A 27,955-nucleotide genomic window follows, 5' to 3' on the forward strand; every position below is an offset into this window, starting at 1 on the left:
CATGGGGCTCTTTCCTACAACCACGAGATCATGAGCTGAGCCAAAATCAAGAGTCGGATATTGAACCAACTGAGCCACCCAGGCACCCTGGTAACTCCTAAATTTTAAATGTTAGGCCTAATTCAAACACTTGTTAATAGGCACTATTAAGGCCAAAAAGTCAGGTCTGAAAGATGGATGGATCTGTTGCCCAGTCCTGCAATGTGCACAGCTGCTTTAGCATATAAGAAAGAGGGTTGTTAGATTTGTTAAAGTGATCAACTGCTCTTCATGTACATTTTGGTTCCCAAAGCTTAAAAAGGTTATTTTTAATTCTCATAACATGATGTCTATACTGTCCAGTGGTCCTCTGTCATCAACAATGATTGCTGGCATTACTGATAACTGCCGACGTGTGCCGATGCAGCCAAACCTGATGCATCCCTTAAGTTCCTTCTCATGTGCTGTGGCAGTAAAAATTACATGCAATTACAGACACCCTTTATAGTTCCTGTCAGTACTGCCATCACTAAGGAGTAGGGCTGTGTTTGAGACTTTTTAGTATCTTTATCTCTTAAAACCAGAGCACTTATAATCCCTGGACTGAAACTGGACAGCCCCCCACCCAGCCTCCAGTAAAATAGCCTTGCATTCTGCCCAGGGCTTTTTGCTACTCCCTGTTCTCAGGGGATCTTTGTTCCACTAAGGTTGGCTGGGCCTGATTTTAGCCAAGGTAAAAGCAATGTCAGCATGAAGCTGGCAGCCCCATTAGGGATGCTTCCAAATGAGGGGGACCTTGAAAAGGGACTAGTTTTTATTCCAACAGGTTTCAGAAAAGAAACAAACAAACAAACAAACAAAAAAAACAGACTACCAGTAAATTTTAAATGGGTTTGTTAGAACTGGAGGCAGGGAGTAGGGAGGGGTAAAGAGGAGAAAGAGTAAAAAGAACCAATAAAAAGTCTTTTCCCAGCAATTCTTTCCACAGCCTGACTGAAGAATATACATCCTTTTGATTAAAACACAGCTTTTATGCCCTTCTCCGACAGGCTGCCAAAAACTGGCTTGAGGTGAGTTCTGCTATTTTAAGGTGGAATTGTTTGCATTTGACTTGAAATATCTCATGATTCCACAGTTGGCTTTCCACATGGCCTCAGAGGGAAGCAGCAAGCTAAACCTGGAGAGACTGTCTGGAGGAAGTGACCTCCAGGCCCTCAGGGAACATTTTTTAAAGAACCAAAAAAAAAAAAACAAAAAAAAAGTCCAAATGACCATATTTTCAGTTTTTAGCATTCTCTGTGCTACTTTTCACTATTCCAAGAAACTTGAATTAGACTTGAGAGGGTTAAATGTTTGCAGACATTCACATCGTAAACTTCCACAGTAGTATAAAAATCACTACCGTTTCAGATTTATTTGGTTTAGGTGAACTTTTTTTTCACTCATTTCTCTTATAAATGTATCCATTCAGAAATCCATGTAACTGCTCAGAATTTGAATTGCCTCCAAAGAAGGATAAACGTCTGGATTGCTGGCTGACATTTTGTTGCTGTTGTTGTTAGCTTGGGCATTTTTATATTTTTCCAGTAAAATGTCTTGGTCTTTTAGCCTAGAAAGTCATTGGGTCTGAGTTTGAAAAACAAATCACCGTGCACATGCACAAATGTGGCTGCACTGGGCCGTTAAGCATGAAATATGGCTCCCTTTCTCTTCTCCGCCATTCTAGAATGCGTGCTTCATTCTCTACTGTCTGCGTTAGCTGAGCTGATCTGCTCTCAGTCAGCATATGCTTTGCGCACTAGAATTTCCTGAACTTAGTACTAGTGTTTTTTACCCAACCCATTTTATAATTTCTGATTGTCAGTCTCAAGCTCTTTAAAAATTGTTATCAATTACTGTTTATCTTTGTGGGTCTAGAGTTTGAGGTATTTAATAGGATTACCTTCGAACAAGACTACTTCTCACAAGTATGAAACAAGAATTTTAAGTTATTTTCTCCTGCTCTTCTGAATTCCATGTTAAAAAAATAAAATCATAAATTGAAATGCCTCTATCATTGTTAATTTCTTAAAGCTATAGAGTAAAATGTCACATAGAATAGATATGAAATTAAATAGTGTGCCTCTCCCTACCCAGATGTTTTTGCCTTTCCCATTTTCTTCAGTCTCTCGGTCTCTTCTGTCCTGTTCTAGAATGCTTAAAATTTTAACTGAATAGTTTGCATTTTTAAGTTATTTATTTATTTTTAAGTAATCTCTACATCCAAATGTGTGACCCTAAGATCAAGAGTTGTATGCTCTTTCAACTGAGCCAGATGCCCCTAGTTTGCATTTTAACATAAGCAGTGGAAAGCCTCCATGTAACTGCTCAGAACACACTAGTAGAAATCACAGAGTTTGTGGGGACAGTTCTATAAAACGTTGCTCTGGGGCAATGGAATAATTTACTTCTTTTAAAAGACTGAATCAAGTCCTTTGGACTCCCAGAAGGGTACAGTCTACCTCAGCTAAAAGATGTGATAAGAGAGTCACTGATGGCTTTAGGCACAGACTTTTCTGTGTCAGTGTCTGGAAAGGGTCACTCCAGGCCCAGGTGTGGTCTCAGCTTCAATATGTCAGTGGCTCTTCAACTTTCTATGTCAGGTTCCCTTTGAGAATTAAAAAAAAAAAAAAAAAAAAAAGCCATGAGCTTTATTCTTATGTGATTATACATATGCCCATGTCACCCCACAAAAGTCCTTTCCTAGATCCCACTGCCCAATTTTTAAACTTGTCCAGAGATGATGCATCTCTGGTGTCAGATTCATGCAAAGAAAATCCAGGGTCTGATTTAGTAAACCAAATTGCCTATTTATTTAGATCTAGAGACAGGGCTTAGTTCAACTGTCTGCACATTCCCTTCTGGTAGGTAGAACTATACAGATATTAAATTACAGATCAGAAGGCTTCCTGGTGATTTTAGAAATGGAACAAAGAAGATAGATGTTATCATGCCACAGCAGCCTGATCAATTTCCCTTTTTCATTCTTGGGACAGTTGTGTCTACCAACCTTACAGTCCCCTGTCCCCTAGTTACTATTCATTAAAATTTCAATATAGAAAAGGGAGAGAGCTCAGAAAATTCAAGTCTGTCTGTCTCCCATACAGTACTACTTTGGCCAAACAAGTTAAATACAACTGAGGCAATATAGATCACAGTTACTTCAATCATTTCTTCTTCAAGATATATTCTTATTAGGATCTTTGTGCCTTGAAGAATGGAGAAAGATTTTCTTTTATTAGTAATGATTATACAAACCACTTCTTCTGCAGGTGGCTTTAAGTTGATTATTTCTATTACATGTCAAACAGGGAATTTAATCTGACTTTATCTCCAAGTCCTGTGAGCCCATCATAAGGGGGAATTATCAGCTACCATGATTCAAATGTAGAGTCAACTCTATCATTTATTTGCAGTAACATAGGGCAACCATGGCAGAGATCATGTGAAACAGTTGCTTAAATGCAAGCATGATATTTTCCAAAAATATTTGCCTCCTTGAGTTTTTCTTAGATTATTATTTCATTGTGTTTACCTTTCTCAAGCCACACAATGGAGCTCAGAAACACATTGAAAGAAAATAGAAAGATAGAAAGAATATAATATTCTTTCCTCAGTGCTTCACCAACAAGTAGTATTCTCTCTCTCTCCCCCTTACCTCCCTTCCCATTTCTGTTCTTTCTTCTCCCCCTCTCTCAATAAATTCCATTCAAAACTAGGAATAAAGAAATAATTCTTCAGCATATCAGCTACCACAGAAGAATTCTCAGTCTCTGTTGGAAAATCTCAAATGTTTCTCCTAAATTAAGCTAATGAAAGTTTGCACAGTGATTTAAAAAAAAAAAAAGGCTGGTCTCATACTCTTTCCCTAGTGAGACATCAGCTGAAGACATGGAAGCTTCCCAAAGTGCTTGTAACAGAATGGCTGGCAAATACATGGACTGTGGCCAAGGAGGCAAAGGCCAAAGCTGAACCAGAGAAGTAGTTACGAAACAGGTTATCAGAGCGGTAGAGCCAAGGAGCAGACTGTGAGATGGAGGCAAACAGAAGTCAGGGCATAAACTAAAGTCAGAGCAGGTAGAGAGAGGACAGGAAGATGTCTGGAGACAGACAATGATGAGGTAATCTTTTTAGGAGAGTGACAATGGGGAGAACGAAGTTAAACTACAGTTCACAACAGCAAATGGGCAACACTGCAACGATAGCTGTGTGAGGGCAGCAACAGGTCAAGCAAAACACTGCAATGGGATCCAGGTGTTCACGGGAACCCATCATAGTTTTCCCTCCACAGGATTAAGTGTAAAGATGCCATCTGGCTCTTTTCTCAACCAGTTGCTTCAGTTAAGACATCATGAAAATCAGCCCAAGATACTCCCAGGGATAGTCATTATCCTCAAGCCTCCTGACAAGTTAGATTTCCTTGGAACAAATGAATAGGAAATAAGATGTAAGAGAGTCCAGATTCACAAAAGCTTCACCTAGGTTTGGCCAGACTCCTGGGTGGTATAATCTTCCAGGATTCTGATTTGCTCTTCTTTCCTTTGAAATTAAATCGATGCCTCCAACAGATCCTTCCATTTCCCAAACATGTTAAAGTGTGCCAAGAGTTTAATTTATATTTTGGACTAAATGGTATCACTTAATGCTCTTTAGTAAATACTGATTAAGTATATGTTCAGGAGAAGATTTGCATTTATACAATACCAGTGAAAAACTTCTCCTGAAGATGTACAAAAATTCTAAAAGAAATATTTTCTGGGGCACCTGGGTGGCTCAGTTGGTTGAGTGACCGACTTTGGCTCAGGTCATGATCTCACAGTTTGTGAGTTCGAGCCCCGCGTTGGGTTCTGTGCTGACAGCTCAGAGCCTGGAGCCTGCTTCGGATTCTATGTCTCTCCATCTCTCTGCCCCTCCCCCACTCATGCTCTGTCTCTCTCTGTCCCAGAAATAAACACTAAAAAATTTTAAAAGAAATATTTTCCATTAAATGAGGCTATGGTCCTTATTTTTGTGGAGGCAGAGTTAAATGCTTCTTCACCAAAACTCCACAGTAATCCAGGGGCCATGCTTGCCCTATTACAACACTGAGACACTACTAGCTCAACACTAAGAGATCTAAGTCATAAAATTTCCCCACCAAATGCTATGTAGAAAATGTTTTCAGCTTTTCATTTAATGGCCCTAAAGAGAACTAATGCAGTAATTGCATTAATAAGTGTGTGAAGAACTTGAATAATTTTAACAGTTGTGGCACACAAACTACGTTGAAACTATAAGTTAGGTATTTCTGGAACTCTGAATCAGTAGCACAATTTGAGAGAAGAGCCACCCTTTCACCTTTTTTCTTTTGCAAATCTAAGGATTCAAACACAACGTTGAACTCATAGCTGGCAACACCCATTTCTTTTAAGGAACTAAGTAGTTGCTATTGCTGACCCACAATTTTCAATAAAAGCAATTACCTGTCTATAAACTGAAAATAGTTTAAGCAACAAATTTATCATTCCCTTTGAACAAAACAATATACTAAGTGCCATAGTAGACATAGAAGCATGAGGTGGTCTTTGCTGATTATTATATTTGTCCTTCATACCCCCAAATCCGTTCTCCACCTTTTCTTCCATGCTTTGCTCCTGGGGAGGTTGACCTCCATAGGCTGCATCCCTAGATCCCCTTCCCCTCTAGTTTTTAGTCGGTTTTGGCTAGTGGAAGGCCAGCAGGAGATCAAAGGGCTCCCTGAGCAGAGTCAGGGTCTTTATTTCCAAGCTCCCTCCCTACCTGGCCTAGGTTCAGGCAGTGGTTGTGATTCTTTAGGCTACAGCTGCTGTCCAGAGCTCATTTCTCTTCTGTGAGGCTCAAACTCTCACCAGGCCCCCACATAAGTAAAAGTCCCCTTCTCTTTCATACTTAGGGCTAGTAACTCTTGTTAGTCTCTAGATGTCTCATGACTCCTTGCTGACTCCCAAACTTCTATAAATGGGGCCTTCATTAAATTATTTCAGTCAAACCTTTTTGAGTACACTATCTGTCTTCACCTAACCCTGAATGGTAGGTAATTGCCCCTAGAACTTTTACAATTTGTGTTAGAGAACAAATGATGGGGGAACAGAGCTGATACCTTTACAGGGGATGGAAATGGTCCATATATTGATCCAGGTGGTAGTCACCTACCTAAGATTTGTGCACATCGCTGTGTACATGGGTAATCAATTAAGTGATATGATGCCATAAAATCCAAGTGTCAGGGGACTACTAAGGATAACAGGGCAGTAAGTATTTAGAGGAGGATGACAATCACAGGTGGGACAAGGTGGGAAAAGGCTTTAGAGAAGGAGAGGTTTGAGCTGGCACTAAAGGTCAGCACCTGGACCAGCAGGGACAAGTGACCAGTGCTGAGAGGAGACCTTCAGTGCATCCAGATGGGAAACAACATAGGACCCAATAAAACAGACATTGGCAGATATTTCTTTGACTTACAGCAAAAGATCACTTTACATATTTTTCACTTTTATTGGGACCCCATCCTCGAACAATCTAAGATAAACAGGTCAGTATGTCACCATTTCAAGTCAATTATTGGGAAGAAATAACTTTAATCATATGACCTATTCTTTTCTGTAAGATAGCAAAACAAAAAAATCTCCCATATCTGGAGCACCCCCTCCAGTTCCCATGGCATGACATCATCTCAGGTAATCTACTGGAGGTGAAATTTTGTAGTGCTCCTTCTTTATCCATGAGCCAGAGACCATCATTTATTTCCCACTTAATCAGCTCAGTTCTTGGAGCCTGCACTTTGCTAGGAAACCGTTTGGGAGAAAGTGAAGTATTCACTTGAAATATCTTGGTTCATTGAGCCAATGAAGAATCAGAAAAGATAGGAGCCTTAATTCTTTCACACTTTGTCATGCTTTACACAATGTTTATTTTAGGCGAGTCCAAATTAAAGAGGGTCTCTGGCACATGGGTGGGATATCATTGTTTCTGTTCCCTTCAAACATTGTTTAGGATATCCACGTACCAATATCGGGCACTACACATGGCTTCTGGGAGAGTTTGTCATATCCATCATGGAGAACTTTTTTATTATGGAAAAGAAAATGACAGGAAGACTGAACACCTGAGATGATGCAGTGATTGATAGAACTAAACTCAAAGTTTAGGCTAGTTTGTAGAACTAAGTAAAGGTTAGAGAAAAGTTGCTGACAGGGGGAAAAATGATATAAAATCAGGTACTTCTTGCATGCATTTTGAATGTAAATACACTCAGCACCCAAAGAAGTGCAGGGAAACCTAGCTATTTTAGACCATTCAGAACAAGGACAGCTGTATGTTCTCAAACATATGGCTCAACATTTATAAAGGGGCTGGGGACAGGAGACAAGAAACCCCTAAATGGCATATTTGAATTGGCCATTTTAAGATTCCTTAAAAATTCTGACATGCAAAATTGATTCCGTACTAACCAATGTATCAAATATTGGTCATTGGGAAACACTCTGTTAACTGATATTTGGATTAGAATATGTAGACAGAGGGTTCTTTCTACACACAAGCCAGTTCCATTTACCTGGTCTCATTTTGTCTGTCCCCATGCATGTGTTTGGGGGAAGGGGTCATGGCAAGGGATCAATCACTCTCCATATATGACATGGGTTCCCTCAAGGTAGCCAAGAACCTTTGGACTTACGTTTCTGATTTTCTCAGAAAAATTGTTTCTACTGGCAAAATGATTCTTGGAAGCCTGTAAGCAATAATATGTGCTCATTTCAAAGGGAAGATTTTATATTTTCCCTTTTAGCAATTAATACTTATTAATGGAAATCTGTTAGCAAGTATTTAATGAACTCTATCATGATCTCAGCGCTGTGCTAGGAGCTCTGAAAGAAAATAAAACATGATCCTTGACCTCAAAAAACTTACAGAATCTTTCACTGGAACAATACCAAGTCACATTAAATAAATCTAGTGAAGATACAAGAATATGTAGAAATATATTTCACAAAATATTCTAAATGGATCAGTTCTCCAGACCCTGCAACACCATGCCTATTTTTATTAAGGATTTCCCCTACGTATCTGGGAGTGGTTTGGTTTTGGAGATTTGTGGAAGCATTTCCTTTTACATTCCTACCACCCTGGCACAGAATTGTTGGATGCCAGCCTATTTCATATCCTCCTTCTTCCCTCTCTGATCTCTCCCTGATGCATGATTTACCCTCCCCTGGAGCTCCCACCATCTGGATCAGACTTTCTGCCTCCCTGGACCTAATTATTTCCCTGATTCTCTAGAATGATCTCTTCCCTTTTGCCTATGACTCAACCTTTTATTAGTGAACAATTACTTCTTTGTTTTTCTAATATTCTCTGTTCCATTTTCTTTACCTGTATTCTGCTAAGTGTACACTGACAGGTAAATAGAAAAGGATTTTCTGTTGCACACACATGCACACACACGGAATAAACCTTTTCTTAACCTCACTGGAGCCACCATGCAAGTAACACCAGCACCAGAGACTGGGGTTTGAAATGCCCCACCCAATGAAGGTGAACTACCATAAAATTTCAAGGCAAAAAAGGAAAAGGAAGGAAACATAAATAACAAGACAATTTGGCAATGAAGGACGCCAAAGTAGAAGAGAAATCCAAATATAGAATGTCAAATATTAAAGAACAAAAGAAAATAAGGATAAGGTACCAAGGAAGAGAAATATATTATCTCAAAAGGGGCTGACATTGAGATGCATTTTGTGATTTCTAGGTAGTAGACACAGACCCAACAAAGGAGAGGGTATCAAGAATTCTCCAATTAGAGTTAGTTATCCCTTGGTGCATCCTGTCACTCAATCTTTCTTTTGTCTCAGTGCCAATATCTACAAAACTATACATAATAAATCAAACTATGGTTAGAAGTATCTAACATAAGATAATCTAGGGTGTATCTAGGCTATTTGTGCTATGGTTGATATTGTGAGAAAAAGCCCAGAAAAAAAAAAAAAAGTGCAGAAAGGTTCAGTTACTATGGAGGGTGGGGAGGGGATATGGGGATATGAGAAAGTCTTTGCTTTTTTGACTCAGAGACTTCAAAGAAATACTCCCAAAGGGATGCCGATAGGAGATTAGAGCTGACAGGACACATTCTCAGAGTCCATTATGGATCTCCTCATTACCCGGAAGTAGTTAGGTTCTGGAGCTGTTTAGAAGTATTTCCTCTTACCTTCCTATAATCAGGCAGGTTCATTCTGAAAAACAACTTGCTGACAGAGACATGTGCTGGCTATGATAGAAGAACAATGATTGTTAATTAAGTGGAGAACCCAGTAACAAGAAATCATGAGTCCCTTGGTACCACAAACTTGCCCAACTACTTGCCTTGGCAATGCTTTTAGAACCTTGAGCCAGTTCTGCCTGTCACATCTCAGAGAGTTATTCTAATGGAAACAGAAGTTTGAGAAATTCTCCTGGAACAAATTGGCTACCATTTCCTAGAAAGAGTTGCAACATGCGGAATTATCATTTGAAAATTGATCAAATGTTTTTGAGCAATTCATCTAAAACATCTCCAATGAAAATGTGCCCACATTTTCATAGGTAAAAATAACAGGAAGAATACTTTTTATTGGTACAGCACTTTTCAGTTTGCATGAGACCCAAATATGTCCCCTCACTTGCTCCTCCTCTTCCTGCCGTCCCATCCCAGCAACCCTGTGAGGTGAGATTATCCTGAGCTTACATATGAAAAATCTGAGCCCAGATAAATTTACTTACTGGGACCCACATCATAAAGCTCTTCAGACAACCTAACCATAACTTAACCTCAGATTATCGGACTCCAAGTTCACTATTACTTCCTTTACTTTACTACTGCCTCAGAAGATGAAAATATATCAATTCATAGAAAATGAAATGAGTTAAGAAAAAAATTAAAAGTGAGATAATGGGCATTTGGTGCTTGCATATTGATTTATGATATTAAGATTAAACAGTGGGATATCACTAAAATGGGAGATTGGGAGACCTAGCCTCTGTCTCTCCACAAAGATCAGCAATTAGACAGTTATCCATGAACAAAAGAGCTCTAGGAGAGCTCAGGAGTCCACTCAAAAAACTTCAGCAACAGAATGGAACAAAAAAACCTGAGAATAACAACACAAAAAGGGCAGGAAGAGCAGATTCATTTGCTTGTCTCAGTGCATCCGCCTGGTTGGCACCGTTCAGCACCAAGAGGGAACTCTCTGAATGGAAAGAGTTCCCTCTCACTGGCAAAGGGAGAGTGGAGTGAGTGACCAACTTCCCTAGCCTCTCAGGGTGCTACACAAGACAGCAAAGCTGATAGGTATAGATATAGCTTGGAATAAGAAAGAAAAACAGGGGCTACAAATACCAGGCATAGGATGAGATAACAAGGAAGAGAATAATTAAATTCTCCAATCACGAAGTGTAGAGTGACTGAATGGATTTTTTTTTAAATCCCCCATTATACGTTTCCTGCAAGAGGCTCACTTCAGCCTTAAGGATACATATGGGTTCAAAGTGAAAGGATGAAGAAAAGATATTTCATGCACACAGAAAGCAAAAGAGAGCTATATCAGACAAAATAGACGAAGTCAAAAACTGCAACAAGAGCTAAAATCATTAAATAATGATAAAGGGGTCAATTTATCAAGATATTATAACAGCTGTAAATTATATATATATATATATATATATATATATATATATATATATATGCATAAGAGATATACACAGATGATTCCATTAAATAGCAGAATACCCATTTTCTCAAGCACACGTGGAACATTCTTCAGGATAAATAATATAATACAAGCCTTAGTAAATAGAAGAAAACTGAAATCATATTAGGTATCTTTTCTGACCACAATTATATAAAACTAGAAATCAATAATAGGAAGAAAGCTGGAAAATTACAAACATATGGAAATTAAACAACACATTCTTGAACAACTAATGGGTGAAAGAAGAAATCCAAAGGGAAATAAAGAAAATACATTGACACAAATAAAAATAAAAACATAATATATCCAAACTTATGAGATGTGGCAAAAGCAGTTCTAAGAGGGAAGTTTATAGCAATAAACGCCTACTCTTAAAAAAGAAAATTCAAATAACCAACCAAAGTTTACACCTCAAAGAACTACAAAAAGAAGAATAAACTAAGTCTAAATGTAGAAGGAACAGAATAACAAAGATCAGAGCAAAAATATATAAAATAGAGAATAGAAAAACAATAGAAAAGATCACCAGCAACTGGATGATAATTATGTAAAGTGAAGGATATGTTAACTAACCTTATTGTGATAAACATTCCACAGTATAAAAAAAGGGGGTGGGGGGCACCTGGTGGTTCAGTAGGTTGAGCATTGGACTTCAGCTCAGGTCATGATCTCACAGCTTGTGAGTTCGAGCCCTGCATCGGGCTCTGTGCTGACAGCTCAGAGCCTGGAGCCTGCTTCAGATTCTGTGTCTCCCTTTCTCTCTGCTCCTCTCCTGGTTGAACTCAGTCTGTCTCTTTCTCTCTCATAAATAAATAAACGTGTGTGTGTGTGTGTGTACCAACCCATCATATTGTATACCTAAAACTTACACAATCTTACAGGTTAATTATATGTCGATAAAGTTGGGAGAAAAAAGAATAAGCTGACCGATTTCCTCAAAATAATGATGACTGCAGGTTTCTAAACATATGCTTGGTTTCCTGAAAGGATTGACTAATTCCACTAAAAAGTCTCCTGAGCAAGTATTTCATAAACATTTTAGTCACTTGGAGCTCACTGGTTAAACTAAACTCTCATCACACTACCCAATGGATAAAAATATTGTGAAAATAGAACTGGATAAGAGGAGGAAAATATAACCATAGATAAACACCAAATTCTAACAGGGGTATCTCTGGAAGGTGTGATTGTAGGATTCTTTAGTTGGACTTTTCTGAATTTTTCAAATGTCCTACAACATGCCAACATTGCTTCTGTAATTAGGAAGAAAGTTAGAAATTTTTATTATAAGAACAATGCCACAGTGGATGATCAATGACATATAAAATTACCATTAAGATTAAAAAGACATCACATAAATTAGTAATAAAAGAAACCAGCCTGAGACACCTCTTGAAAATCATTAGTGACCCTCGCTCTCCAAATCATTCTAGAGACGACCATTCTAGAGGATTCTGAGAAAATGGTAGCATATATGTAATCCCTTCCACCCCCCAAATGCAAACTACAGTTGAATTTGAACAGATTTTTTTCAATCTTTCTATGTTGGTTTATTCATTTAAACTTGGCATTTTAGAAGCATATTCATTTGAGACAGAAATGTAAGTAGTGCTTCCTACTGTTAGGGTTTCATCACAGGTACATCATGTGTCGGGAGGCATGGAAATCTTCTCTAGGGTGGCAAATATTGCAGGCACAAAGAGGTATGGTGGGCTTATGCAGAAAATAAACAGAAATTATTATAGGCTTTACCCAAATGAAAGATGTTTCCAGAGCCTTGCTTTATGTCCACCTCTCCAATCAGAGCTACACACAGCCTGCCCATCTGCCATCTTCCTTTCTTCTTCCTCCCATCTTTCCCACCACCGTTTATTCTTCTGTCCTTAGGTTCCAATCTGTTTCAGTGTCAAGGATCCTAAATGAGGATTTATTGTGTCACTTTAAAGTGTACTTAAGAACACTGTAAGAACCTATGGTGCTAAAACATGAAATGTAGGAGAGCTGACTTATATGCATAAAATAGATCCCTTCCCTCAGAAGAGGGACTGGTTTAAAATTTAAAAGAAAAAAAAAAAACCACCTTAATCAGCAGAATAGCTTCCAACATAACTGCATTCTGAAAGTCAGACTAGAGAAAACAAGTTGGATGCTTACTTACCAGCCCTTGCCAACAACGGTATCTGAGACCAAAAAGAATACAACTTTTTGTTTTGTTTTCAGCCAACTTTGTAATAACTACTTGAAATGGGTTTTGCAATACACTCTCTGCTTCTGCATTCAGTCCTTACCTCATTCTTCCCTCATCCTGGCTTCTAACAGTTGAAGTCTCTCACATTGGATTATTATTGGCAACTCTTCCTGTGATTCATTAGTTGAATCCTATTTCCCATAATACAGATTGTTTCACATCTCTGTAGAACAGATAAGCTTGAGTCTGTCCTAGGACACTCAAGTAATACAACAGAACGATACTGGAGGAAAGTAAATGTTTCTAGCACTACATGATGATATCTTTGTCAGGGTCAAGTTTCTAAGTGAGAAAATTAAGCTAGGCTCTGAGCCCCATGAAGAGGGACTCCTCCCTTCTCTCCCCATCACCAATACCTAACATAAGCCTGGTGCCTGGCACCTGAAAGGTGACAATGGCACTTAAACTGAGTTGAAATAGTTCAGTGATATCTTTAGGTTTCATAAGGCTATAGTATCATTAAAACCTGGGTTTCAAATAGGCTAGCATGTTCAGGAAACCCTGTATGATTCGTGCCCATCTGCAGTGTTAAACAGACCACTGCACTGACCGAGAGAGAGAGAGAGAGAGAGAGAGAGAGAGATCAGTGCGAAACGGAGCTGCCTATGCAAAGCTGATCAAGCTGGCACTCTCCACAACTGGGTGTGAAATCTGGTGAGACTTGGCAGTCAGTCCCAGCCAAGGGGGAATGAAACCACTCTATCTTTGAGGACAGGCTTTCTGGAGAGGCCTGCTCTCAAAATCTCAAAGCTGTGACAAGTCACCACAAATCTGTCCTTTGCAAAACAGACTGCAAAGTGAAGCAAGGCATAAAAGGAAAGACTCCCCAACTTATGCATGGAAAAACTGCCATGGCATATCATTTGAGGAGCCAGAGTTTGTACCTCATTACTAAAGAAGTCCAGCCTCATCCTCGGTTCACCAAAGCCTACTACGAGGCAAAATAAGGGTGTCTGAGTAGGTAGGTAGGAGCCTATTTAAAAATATGTGTAAAACTGGAGTTATTCCATGATCTCAACGTCCAGCTGGGATCATTTTAAACGTTCCCTGCCTCTATAGAGACAAAAACTCTACCCTGTAAGTGCTCAGGGTCAAGAGAGGTGCTGGGGAGAATATTAACACCTTTTAAAGGTGGGGACAGAGTGGCCAAAAAGGAGGTTTTTCCCTTGGGGTTCAGTTATCCCAAGATGGCCCCACCCTGCTGTGTTCTAAAGGCTCTCACATATTCAGAAGTCTTTTTCATACAGTAGCTTCAGAAAGATTTTTGTTTGTTTGTTTTTTCTTTTTTTTCCTTTTTTCCATTTTGGAGCTCTTTTTTGCCTGGTCTGGCAAATAAAGTCATCCTTCATCATTCTAATGTGTAAAACATTTCCAGCCAAAATGCAATTCAGTTGCACCAGAGCAGAGGCACCAGCACAATATTCCCAAGTCAGTAGGAAAATAGAGGGGTAAGCATGAGAAACCCATTCTGAAAAGCAGATGCAGAATGGAGTCCCCTCCCCCACTCTGTGACGAGGTAAGAGAAACCGAGGAAAACCTAAGAAAAAAAACAATGCAGGAAAAAAAGGACATTCAAAAGCCCCGGGAAGAATTGTCAAGTGTTGGAGTAGCCTCAGAGAGCATAGCAACGAGTGGCAATTCAAGAGAAAACCTTTAAGGAAGCAGACGATGCTAGAAGACAACAGGAAATAGACTGTGGTTTTTGAAGGTCAGCTGAGAGCTAAATGTGACCCTTGACAAAGGAGGCCAGTTCTCTACAGGGGAAGCTAAGGGAATGTCTGGCTGGAAGCATCAGGCTGGGTCCCAGAGTTTCTTGTCAATATTTGATCTGAGAGTTACCTCAGAGAAGGCCTTGCTTCCACAAAGCCAGTCCCATAAACCAAAGGTGCACACCAGGCTGCCTGGGTCTGAAAGACCTGTGGATGCACGGATCCTATCCCAGCCCTGCCCGCCTGTGTTTTTAATGGACTCCTCAAAGGCGTAAAATGGCCGGGCTCCAGCCATGAGGCATGAGGCTGAAGAGCAGCTTTTTTGTCTTCACATAAACCAAACCTCTATTTCCCGTGAAGCCAGAGAGATCATTATGGGGAAAACAAAACCACATTTTGGGGTCATCGGTCCAGCCCTGCAGCTTCTCGACAGAAATCAATGCAGTGAGTCAAAAGACTTGTCTGGATATGTCTCGGTCTAAGGTGGCAAGATTCTACCTGGAGTGCTCAGCAATGTCTGGAGTGTTTCTAGAAGCCATCCACTAAAAAGGCAAAGCCGGGGCGCCTGGGTGGCTCAGTCGGTTGAGCGGCCGACTTCGGCTCAGGTCATGATCTCACGGTCCGTGAGTTCGAGCCCCGCGTCGGGCTCTGTGCTGACCGCTCAGAGCCTGGAGCCTGTTTCCGATTCTGTGTCTCCCTCTCTCTCTGACCCTCCCTCGTTCATGCTCTGTCTCTCTCTGTCTCAAAAATAAATAAACGTTAAAAAAAAAAATTTTAAAAAGGCAAAGCCACTGCCCAAATTCATATGTAGGTTTTCATAGAGTTCATTCTCCCCGGGCTGCCAGGTTCAAAATGTGTTGGGTAAGCCTCAGTCCCGATTCAGATTTGCTTAGCCAGTACGGAATCCTGCTGAATCGCAACCCTCTACAGCCAAGTGCCGGGAAAACTGCTTAAATTATGATCCTCATGTCTCCTGTCAGAACACAAATGGATAAAGTCTTCTCCCACTTCTTGAGAAGAAACCAGGGGCTGCGATCGCTGGGAGCACACTAGAACGCTGCAAGCCACAAATGTCTAAATTACCCAGCCAGGTGAGTCCATCCAGTTCTAATCTGAAAGGTGCCCTGAAGCAATGCAGACATGCAAAGCAGATTTACGCTGACACACTTAGCAGCTCAGAAAGCCCGTGGGAGTAAAACTAATGGATATGCATGGCAGTTGTGTGTGTGTGTGTGTGTGTGTGTGTGTGTGTGTGTGTGTAGGCAGAAGGAGGTGTGGCTTTTGATACAATCTTGCTCCTCTGGTATGGAACATTTACACCTCTGGTTCTCATTTGCAAGAAGGAAAAAAAAAAAAGCAAAGGAATAAACAGAAAATATGCTTTTGGTTGCTTCTGCCAACATCGGAGCAAACCTTTACGGAGCTTCTAGGCAATAGAACTTGGCACTGTGGTTTACAAGTTGGTACAAAATTCTTGGTGCCAAAAGCTCAGGGACAATATGCCTATGACTCTGCAGGAAGACTCTGGCAAAAAGCCCACTCCCTTGCAAAAGGGTCTTCCGTAATGCCTTTGCCATGGAAATCCAATGTGGTTCCACAGTACTGGGGACCCGCATCATTTCCTGGCGGGACACCTTGCCTAGTGCGGTATGTATATAGCCAAGCACATATGCTTTTGAGGGTGCACTCAAACTCTATCTGATTCTCCCGGTTAACCATGTTTGGGCAGTCAGGAGGTGCCAGGACAAACTCAGCATGGTTTTGAGACAAGGAGAATGTTCTCTTCTTGGAAGGCCTTCAGCAGTTCATATACTGGACAAAGCCACCCTGAGAGCACCAAGGCCTGAGTCCGAGCCTATGGCCCATGGGAGTGAGTAGGCCCCCCGTATGTCAGGAAGACTTCACTGCAGTCTCCCTCAGCAAGTGAATTGTTCCAACTTCCATCTCGTGCACATTATTAATCCTGGACAGCAAGTCTGTCCCACCTCTAGGAGACGATGATTGTTGGTTTGAGAGCCAAGAGGAGGGACAGGAGAGAGAAAACTTTGGGATGGTACAGGGATTTTCATAAGGACACATAAATAGCTGAGAAAACACTCCAAATTGGAGCCGCAGTCATGACTGGTCTTAATCTTTAGAGATATGGACAAAGTCATCCCTCCTCCAACAACTCATTGACATGATATGGGGGGACAGTCTCAAGTTTCCACAGGAGAAACTATACTCTGATTCCACTAACCTCAAGGAACTTACAATCATAATCCTTGTTGAGGCGTGCTGCATTTCACAAAATGCTGCTGCATATATCAATAAAGAGACCAATAAAAGGAGCATAAACCGAGAATAAAGGAGATCACCAGTTGCTATATAATAATACATTGAATGAATAAGACCAAGCAAACACTGGGATAGCACAGGAGAGAACTGCTGATGGCCAGAATGGGTGCCGAAGGAATGGGTGCCGAAGGGCAGAGGAGGTCTGAAAGATGAAGAAGTGAGAAAACCACATATATTCTCTTACCAGAGAATATAAGCATCTTTTTTTTTTTTTTTTTTTTTTTGGCAGATAACAAACTATACTTTGAACTTTCTATGTTCCACGTAACATGCCAGGTACTGGATTTTTACCAATAAAAAAAGTCTCTGCACTTGCAGTGGACAAGATGGACAATGTGTAAGTAAATGAATAAATAAGCAAGATAATTAGGTAATGCAGTAAGTGCTTGAAGGAAGCCAACTGATAATGTGATGGATTTTGTTTTTAGGTCTCTACTGTGTGACTCTGCACACAGCAAGTGCTCAGTTAATTTAAATGTGTGGTAACACAAGACTACACAATACCTCAGAATAACACATCTAATGACAAGTTCACCAACTCTTCTGCAAGTAGGATCCACCAAATGTAAATTGACTTTAGCCAGCTGGCGACCCTCAAGATAGCAATGGCACACTTCCTCACTCAGTGTTCCCCATCAGCCTGAGCCAAACACACAATCAAATTAGAACAAAATAATGAGGGCAGAGGAGTCAAATGGTGTACAAAAAATGAATAAAACATTTGTATGTTACCGTTGAGGCAAAATTATAATTTAAATGGAAAATTCCTAATATATTATTTAGTCATGACTTTGAAAGCGCATAAAAGGATGTTGAAAAGACAAAGACCGGCTTTCTGAGATTAGGATGCAACTTCCTGAAAAATGAGATAATCTAAGTGAAATGATAGTCATATAATTAGATATATAGTACCAAAAACAAGTTTGATTGATCCCTTGTCACTTACTGGTTAAGTACGACCATCTGATCTACATTGTAAGTCACAGTTTTAGTCTTAGGCACATTGTGCCACAGTCAGATATCTAGATCCTATTCCCACAGCATTAGCCCTTTGAAGACAATAGCTAGAGGTAGGGGACTGCTGTGATAAACAGGGGTCAAAGGGAGGCAAGATGTGTTCACAGTTTAACAGTATGTGCTTTTCCCGGGGTGCCTGGGTGGCTCAGTCAGTTAAGTGTCTGCCTTCAGTTCAGGTCATGATCTCATGTTCTGTGAGTTGGAGCCCCACATCGGTCTGGGCTCTCTGCTGTCAGCACACCTGCTTCAGATCTTCTGTCCCCCTCTCTGTGCCCCTGCTCCACTCACACACACTCTATCTCTTAAAAAGAAATAAACTTTTTAAAAATGTTAAAAAAAAGGGGGGGGGGGCACCTGGACGGCTCAGTCGATTGAGCATCCGACTTATGCTCGGGTCACATCTTACGGTTCGTGGGGTCAAGCCCCACATCAGGCTCTGTGCTGAAAGCTCAGAGCCTGGAGTCTGCTTCGGATTCTGTATCTCCCTTTCTTTTTGCCTCACTCCCACTCACATTCTCTCTCTCTCTCTCTCTCTCTCAAAAATAAAATAAACATCAAAAAACATTTTTAAATAGGATATGCTTTTCCCTTCTGCATTTCATGTAGATGATCCTCTCTCCAGGCTGAGTGAGGCTGCCTTCCACAGCAGTGACAGGAAGATTATTACAAAAGGAAAGTAAAGAGAAAAAACAAGATAATATTCTGCTTCTGATGTTCAAAATAGGATTTTTCATCAAGGCCATAGGCTTGAGAGCAGGATATGTCAAGAAAGAGCATATTCTATAATTTTGTAGAATATCAAAAAGCAAGCCTGCAGAACTCAATCATATGGTATCTTCTATATTCAGAACATATAATCCTTTGATCTACTGACAACGAGGCCCCGAGCTCAGTATGACACAGAGGGGAAAAATTCCTGAACCCTTTTCCTTCTCTCCTGTAAGATTTTAGGAGGGCTTTCTTCTCCCTTGCTGGCTAAATGGAGATGATACAGTAGAGAACTCCAAGAAAACCCTATGGCAGTGCTACCTAACAGAACTTTCTGTGACAATGACACGTCTAATATTTGTGTTGTCCAATATGGTAATCTCTCGACATATTTGGCTCTCAAGCACTTGAGATATAGGTAGTATAACCAAATTTTTTTTAATTTTTTTTTTTACATTTATTTTTGAGAAACAGAGTGAGACAAAGCGTGAGTGGGGGAGGGGCAGAGAGAGAAGGAGACACAGAATCTGAAGCTGGCTCCAGGCTCTGAGCAAGCGGTCAGCACAGAGCCTGATGCGGGGCTCGAACCCACGAACTGTGAGATCATGACCTGAGCCAAAATTGGACGCTCAACCGACTGAGCCACCCAAGTGCCCCTAAATTTTATTATTTTATTTTAAATTAATTTAAATAGCCAAATGTGGCTAGCAGTTTACCATATTGGATGGCACAATCTTAGGGGATGATGAAGGCCCATAATGGAAGAGGTCTAGATATGACCCAGCAGAACATCATCATGTTCCTCAGACTGTGATGTGAATAAGAGACAAACATTTATTGTTCTAAGATCTGGGAAGCTGTTATAATAGGTAGTGTTAATAACCCTAAATAATACTGATAGGTTCTCTTACTCAACCTTTTTATAGATGATAAAACTGGGGTACAAAGGAATTAATAAACTTGCCCAAGGTCACCTGACTACTAAGTCATAGAACTAAGATAGAGCCAGGTAGTCTGACTAGAAAGTGCTCACCCATGCTCTTAGAATCTCTGCGACACCGCAGTCCCACCACATATATGCAAGTAAAAGAAAGGGAATAGTTTGTGGTCCAGACATCATTGCTTTACATTAAAAGTTTACATTTGTAGGGTGCCTGGGTAGCTCAGTTGGTTAAGTGTCCGACTCTTGATCTCAGCTCAGGTGTTGATCTCAGGGTCATGAGTTCAAGCCCCACATTGGGCTGAGCGTGAAGTTTGCTTTAAAAAAAAGATTACATTTGTAAATTTGCTAAATTACATAATCGCTCTGCCATGTGAATCACAAGTAATCAAATCCTTAGACAGCCTTACCAATTACAAAGAGTGGGCATGCACATTTCTCACGCACACAAAACCTGCTGTCTGGTTTCTTTGGTAATGACAAGACACTCTGCCATAGGAACACAATGAAAATGAGTCAGTTGTGCCCAGACCGAAGGAACGAAGAGTTCTGTAAATATGAAACAGATGGGATTTCCGGAGCTGTTCTCACGCATTTTAGCAGTTTTCAAGTGAGCTAAGTTTTAAAAATCCATTGATTTTTCACCAGGTTCTGAATTGATTTGAACTCATAACAACTGTCCAAGCCTCTGAAATTGTCCCTGGCATTGTTCATTTGCACTATTGTTCAGACAAGAGATGTCCTCACCTCCCTTAGTGCTTGATGGTCTCCACAGGGGACACTAACTGAGAAATTCGACTTGAGGAAGACACTGTGACCTTAATATCTCTTTCCCCGGGGTTTCTCAAGTACTTGCATACTCCGTTTATAATATGATAATATGCTCTCATGTAGAGAGTGTTTATAAGCATCTTTATGAGCCTTCTCATAACAAAGGTAAAGATACTGTTTATCAAGCATCAACTTAAAAATTTTTTTTAATGTTTATTTATTAACATTAAATAGAGAGAGAGAGAGAGAATGCACACGTGTGTGTGAGCAGGGGAGGAGCAGAGAGAGTGGGAGACAGAGGATCTGAAGCAGTCTCTGTGCTGACAGCAGAGAGTCCATTATGGGGCTGGAACTCACGAACCGTGAGATTGTGACCTGAGCTGAAGTTGGATGCTCAACTGACTGAACCACCCAGGTGCCCCTCAAGCATCAACTTTTTAACAGGTAATCTATCTACATTGTCTTACAGAAATCTAATAAAAATGAGAAAATATTCTCCACATTCAGTATTAACAGCAAGTGCTTATATAGCCTTTGCAATGAACCAGGTTACTTTTCCAAGTAAATTAACATAGTCATTCAGTCATCACAAAAAATAAGTATGATAGTCATCATCCCTGTTTCAGGGGTTGGAAACTGAGGTAAAGGGAAGTTGAACAGTTGGCCTCATGTCACAGGACTAATAAGCAACAGAGTCAGACCTTCAAACCCAGGCATTCTGGCTCCAGAGACTACACCCTTAACCTCTTAGCTGCACTGTCTCTCAATTTACATCAGAAAACACTTGCTTAAAATTACAAAGCTAATACAAGATAGAGCTGAGTTCAAAATCCAGGTTCATCTGATTTCCAAATGCTAGCCTCCTCCCTCCCTGTTTTCCTAGTTTCCCCAGACATCCCTCATCCTCAGAATCACTCTCATAGCTGGCTCAAGGAGAAGCCTAAGCCCCAGCAGGCTCTCCTGGGACCTGGGTAACTGCAGAAACTGTACACTGAGGCACCGGTCATTCCCATGTGAGGAAACCTGGAAACCACTGCCCGGCCCCACAATGCTCCCTCCTTTAGACTCTGAGCTCTTCCATGGCAGGGTCTTGGACCACCATGGCATTGAAGGGCATGATGCAGTTTAGTCAGCTTCATGGAGAGCCAGGGACAGGAGTGGAGTTGGGAGTAGCACAGTCTCACGGCCTCTCACCACCTCCAGCCATGTGAGTGCAGAGAGGAGGATGTGTCTGGACTTGTATCATCTTCCTGCTGGAGCCACTTCTCCTGTTTCACTTTCCAGCCATAGGGCTGGTCTATTTCCTAGTTAGCCTCCTCCCTATTAACAGATGCTGGGAACTTGCAGCTGACTGGCCAGCTCCAGAGACCAGAAGTCAGTCCCTGCCAGGGTCTGAAAGGTCACAGGGGAGGTGTTGGTGGGGCCTCACAACAGACAGACACTGCTCGCTCTGGCTGCCACGACAGTAGGAGCGAAGGGGAGAAGGTGGCCACCCAACACAAGCCCACGGGAAGACTTAAATATTAAAATATATGTCTTGACTTAGCCACTGAATCTGCACCTGTGTTGATGTGAGTCCCGCCACCTCCAGCAACCTGCCTTCAGTTCCCTTTTATTACACTCTTCTTCTTCACCCTCCCAGGTTTGGTTTTTTGGTGTGTTTTGCCATAACCTGAGCACTGTCAGATCCCTGTGTGTGGAGAATATCTTAGCATGTGTATGTTGGGAACAACAGTGCTCACAGGGAACAAACGGATGAAGCCAAGTGAGAACATCAGAGGTGTCCAAGGACAAAGCATGCCAACAGGAAGTAGCATGGAAAAGCGATTTCGAAAAAAGCTGTTGACTCGGAATCAGGAAACCGAGCCCTTTAGAACTTACTCTTCCACTTAACAGCTCTGGGACCATGAGCAAGTCAAGAAAGTTTTCTCTGTGTGTATTCCCTCATCTCTAAAGAGTGGGTTGGATTATTCAACCACTTGGTTCCCTTCCAATTCTAATCTTTTATTTTTTAAAGGTAAATTCCAGTAAATATGAGGTACCGACAACAACTGAAAACTACCAATGCAGTGTAAATTTAAATAAGAGACAAGAAAACTTCAACTAAGAGCTCAGTAGGTCCTTCCCCAAAGTACGAATAACTACCGCGGAATATGACAGCCAGCCAGGCACCATCACGTCATCTGCCCTGAAGCACGGCAACTTCAGTCTTGGCCTCTGTGCATTCCCACCCACTCCCAGGACAGCATCTGACCTGGATTACAAGGGAGACTTGGAATTTGCAACCTTATTACCTAGTAATGTGGCTAACCATTTCCAGAAGTATAAATATCAAGCACAGCACGACAGGTCAGAGTTGAGTCAGCGGGAAGAGCTGCACAATAGCTGGTAGGACCACAGTAAGCTTTGACTGAGAAACCTGAAGCCTTCTGCCTACATCTCCCCTCCTCCAGGCCACGCATGGATACAGACAGAGCCTGCTCTCAGTTAACGTGCATCTGGGCACCGTAACAAAGAAGATTCAAACACCTGAAGAAATTGCCTAATTAAAAAAGGCCTAGCTCCTGAAAACACAGATTTGAGGAATTAGAAGGGAACTCAGCAGAGATTTAGGATCCCACACCTTTATTTCACAGGTGAGAAAGAGCCTCAAACACCCAGAAATATACATGTCACTAAGCCCTGAGATATGAATTATCAGTTATACTAAATCTGGAATCTTTTCTAATCCATGGTTTTGGTGCCATGTTGAAGCTATTTTTGTAACACACAGAGAAAAAGGAATTCCTGAATCACCACAACTGATTTCCCTCCTTATAAAACGTTTCCATGTTAAAAAAAAAAACAAAAAAAAACTCTTTTGGGCCTCACCACAAACAAGCAAAAGCCCTGCGAAGTAGGTATTAGAATTCTCCTTTAAAGATGAGAAGACAAAGGCTAGGAAATTATACAGCTATGAAATGACAGAGCTGGGATTTGAATGCAAGCCTTATGTTTCCATGCCCCAGATTCTTTCTGCCTACCCCACAGCTGCTACCACAAAAAGTGCGTAGCCCAGGTAACATAGCAAAGAACTCAAGAATCTGTAAAATGATAGACCAAGGTCACCATATGTCAGAACACACGATCTGGACAAACCAGTTTGCTATCAGCATGCATTCTGAGAGGAAGAACCAGTTGTGAAGTATTCTGAACATCACTCCTGTTATTACTGGCCATTGTGGTAGACTCACACATGGTAAACAAGGTGAATGAATACCTCCCCACTGGGTTTTAGTTCATCCTTCCAGGGGCAATATCTGAAATTCCTGCTACAACATTGCCCACTACCTGTTAAAATATGCTTTAAGCTCATAATAGTTATTGACATTATTACTCTTGAAGAAAGGGTCTGAAAGCCATGCTTTTGACAGGCAGGATAAAGAACCAAAGGTTCCTGGTAACAAAAGACGGGAGATAAGAGCTGACTAAGCAAGGAGAAGAGACAGGAAAGACCCAGAGTAGGAAGGTGGAGCTCCTAGGTAGGAGACTAATATTCACCTACTTCTTTTGCTAGGTCTTGCTGTTTGATGCTTGCTCATTATCTAATTTCACCCTCATAACAATCCTATGAAATTGATATCAACCCCATATTACAGATAAGTAAACTGAGTCTCAAAGTCAGTCTCTCCTATTTCACACTTTTGTCCCCAGCCAATCCTTCAATTTTCACTTCTTAAATTATTTTCTAAAGTAGTAATCCCACACACCACCCCAGTGTAATATGCTGGGTAAATTTAGAATGTCTTGCTCTGTAGGTTGGAGACAATGAGACTATAAGATATAGTCAAGGAGGACAAGTAAGGAGGACAAGGCAGGCATCCAGAGAACTATGTCTCATCCCGCTAATATTTTAAGTTTTTCTGAAGCTACTCAGAAGGGTAACTGTAAAACACAATGTTGTGTTGTCACTACTGGTGACCATGTCTATCTGAATTTTCATCCATATTGAAACTTTTCATATAGGGAATGAGGAGATATAATCCCATAGCAGTTTAAGCCTGGAGGCATGTGTTATATATAAAAGTGTGTGTGTATGTGTGTGTATGTGGGGGTGGGGGGGCATTGGGAGGGAGGGAGAGGAAGAGTTAGAAAAAGAAGAAAAAGAAGAGCAGGAGAAGTTGGCAAAGAAAAGAAACTACAGTGTTAACCGACCAAAAGGTTAACAACACACATCTCTGGGCAGGGAAATGAGTAATTTTGTTGTGGTGGTCTTCATTTTGTCATGGGTAAAGAGTGGAAAAAACGTATTGTGTGTGCAATTAAAAGGAGTTAAAAAAAAGCATTGGTTACAGCCAGCTTCTCACTGAAGAGAGAAATGGATGGGAAAAATAAGGTATTTTTAATAATACAGAGTCCTGGGGTCAGGGATGGGAGGTAAGGATCATGGTTTGATAACATGAGAAATGTTACAAACATTGTGCTTTGGAGTAGAAAATATGGGGCTCTTCTCCAGGGCTGATGAGCTATGAAGAGTTCTGGTTAGGTGTGATTACCCAAGCTGAGATAGAAAGGTAGATTTGTGCTAGAGAGAGAGAGAGAGAGAGAGAGAGAAAGAAAGGGAGGAAGGAAGGAAGGAAGGAAGGAAGGAAGGAAGGAAGGAAGGAAGAGAGGGGGGTGAGGGAGGGAGGAAACACCTTAAAACTTTTCCAAAAGCATCTACTTACTTTACTGTTTCATTCATTTTTAAACAATATCTTAATAAACTTAGAGATAGAAATGGCTTCAGATGTGAATAGGATTTTCTGAACACATCTTACTATGTAATCTATTAAGAGATTTTTATTAAGTACTGATTATTTGCTTAGCACTCTATGTCCTGATCTAATCATTCATGAAACATTTTCCTCAGAACTATTCAATTGATATGATGGGTAAGAGAGTACTTGGCACTCAACTCTTTTTTAATGTTTATTACTTTTGAGAGAGAGACAGAGCACAAGCGGGGAGGGGCAAGGAGAGGGGAGACACAGAATCTGAAGCAGCTCCAGGCTCTGTCAGCCTGAGGGAAGGCTCAAACCCACGAATGGTGAGATCATGACCTGAGCTGAAGTAGGATGCTTAACTGACTGAGTCACCCAGGCACCCCTACTTGGCACTCAACTCTTAAGAAGCACCACCGCATTCTATAAAAAGAGCCCCTCCAATGACAGGGAAGACCTGTTTTTCCTTCTTAAACTGCTGAGAAAACTAACCCACCAACTGCAACATGCAACGCAAAAGACAAATTAAAATTAAAATTAAATAAATAAATACAACAAAACAAAAACAAACACTATAATAAAGAGCTATAACATTTTCTCAGTTTCTTTACTTCCTACTGGTTTGTGCCAAGAGAGAGAAACGATTGACTGAATTCAGAGTATTTTATTAAATTAAAATTCCTTGGAACCAAAAAATTATTCTCTTGATTATGGTGTACATTACCATAAAAGATAAAGTCTAAGAGCCAGTTTCTAGTCCATAGCTGATTTAGAATCCAGAGGATTTTAAGAAAATAAAAGTTATCATTGAATGCTTTTCATTTCCCCGTGGTCACATATTTATAATGAGTTCAATTTGGGGCTCCATCTATTTTTTTTCAACATTGTACACCTGGGAGTTTTGCCACAAAATTATTTACAGTGGGGAGCCTCAAAATTACTTAGCTGTTCAAAACTTGAGTGGCTGTTTAAATGCACTCTGGATAAGAATGTCTTTCAGCGTGTAATACAATGCCTTAGGCTTAGTAGGTATTTGATAAACGTGTTAAATTAAATGAAATTGTTGATTTCGGTCAGACCTACTTCAATTACTTATTCGGGGTTATGCCAAGACCCAGGCTTTACAAGAAATTAGAAATATATTTCTTAAAGACATACTAAACTATTGACAGTATTTAATATGACAGGAACCTAATGTAATTTAATAAATGAGGAAATTATTAGCACACAAAGGATAAGTGGTAAAAAGAAAGCCATGGAAAGGTCAGGGACATCACTAGTTCTCAGGAACTGGAGCCAGAACTTCAAGCAATGCTAATTCTCCCTTAACTCTCCATTTCTGCTACTCTTTGCATGGACGTCATTCTCTCTGGCTGCACCCTGACTTTCTATATTTGGAAAGAAACATGGATAATGCCAGTCAAAAACTCTTCCTCCTATAGCTTCTGTCTCCAGAAAGGGTTAACTCATCCCAGTTTTAGTGATAACAACCCCAAGGAAGTTATCTGATTGACCCAAGTAGATTCAAGTGCCCACCCATCAACCAAGCAACAGTGTCTGTAGGAATAGGTATTCCTCCTGCATCCCCAAGATTAGAGCAATGAAAAGGAACAGTAACCAGAAGAATGGAGGTGCTTCTGCCAGAGGGGAGGAGGAGGTTGGTGTATCACAGACAAAGTAGCAGGTGCTCACAACAGATAAAAATTGAAACAGTGATGATTCATGCAAATAGGTCATTTTTACTGATGGGTATCTTTATTATTATTAGAATAAAAAAATGGCAATCGGAGTTTAAGCCTGCCATGGGTTATAAATGGAACATGTTTATAGCTCTTTTTAAAAATTTAAGGTATAATCAAAATGCAAGAAACTGCACATATTTAAAATGTATCATGTAAAACATTTTGACATATATATACAACCTTGAAACTGTCACCACAATCAAGAAAATGAACCCATCCATCATCTCCAAAAGTTTTCTCCTGCCCCTTTCTAATCCCTGTCTCACCTCCCCTCCAAATTCCCCTCACAGCTCATTTCTACCAATGCTCTCTTCTCTGTCACTATAGTTTGCAGTTTATAGAATTTTGTATAAATGGAGTCATACAGTGCATATTCTGTCTTGTATAATTTATCTCACTCAGCATAATTATTTTGAGATTCATCTAGATTGTAGTGGGTATCAACAGTTCACTCCTTAGTAGCAATCCATTGTGTAGGACTACAGACTGAATTCTGCCCTACCCCTGTCCACCAAGTTCATGTGGCCCTAACCTCCAAGGCTTCAGAATATTACTGTATTTGGAGATAGGGTGTTAAAGAGATAATTAAGTTAAAATGCAGTCATTACATTGGTTCCTAATACCAAATAACTGATGTCCTTATAAAAAGGAGAATTTAGGACATTCAGAGGCTACCAGGGCTGTGCACACACAGGGAAAGACCACGTGAGGACAAGACGAGAAGGCAGTCACATACAAGCCATGAAGAGAAACCAAACCTGCCAAGACCTTGGTCTTCAATTTCCAGCTTCCACAACTATAAAAAATAAAAATTCCTGCTGTTTAAGCCACCCAGCCTGCGATATTTTGTTATGACAGTCCTAGCAAATTAATACATATAGATTTACCATAGTCTGTTTATTCATTACCCTGTTGATGGGCATTGGGGCTGTTTATAGTTTGGGGTTATTACAAATAAAATTACTATGTAAATTCGTGTATGAATCT

The sequence above is a fragment of the Panthera leo genome, chromosome C2 (assembly GCF_018350215.1).
Source record: "Panthera leo isolate Ple1 chromosome C2, P.leo_Ple1_pat1.1, whole genome shotgun sequence".
NCBI lineage: Eukaryota > Metazoa > Chordata > Mammalia > Carnivora > Felidae > Panthera > Panthera leo.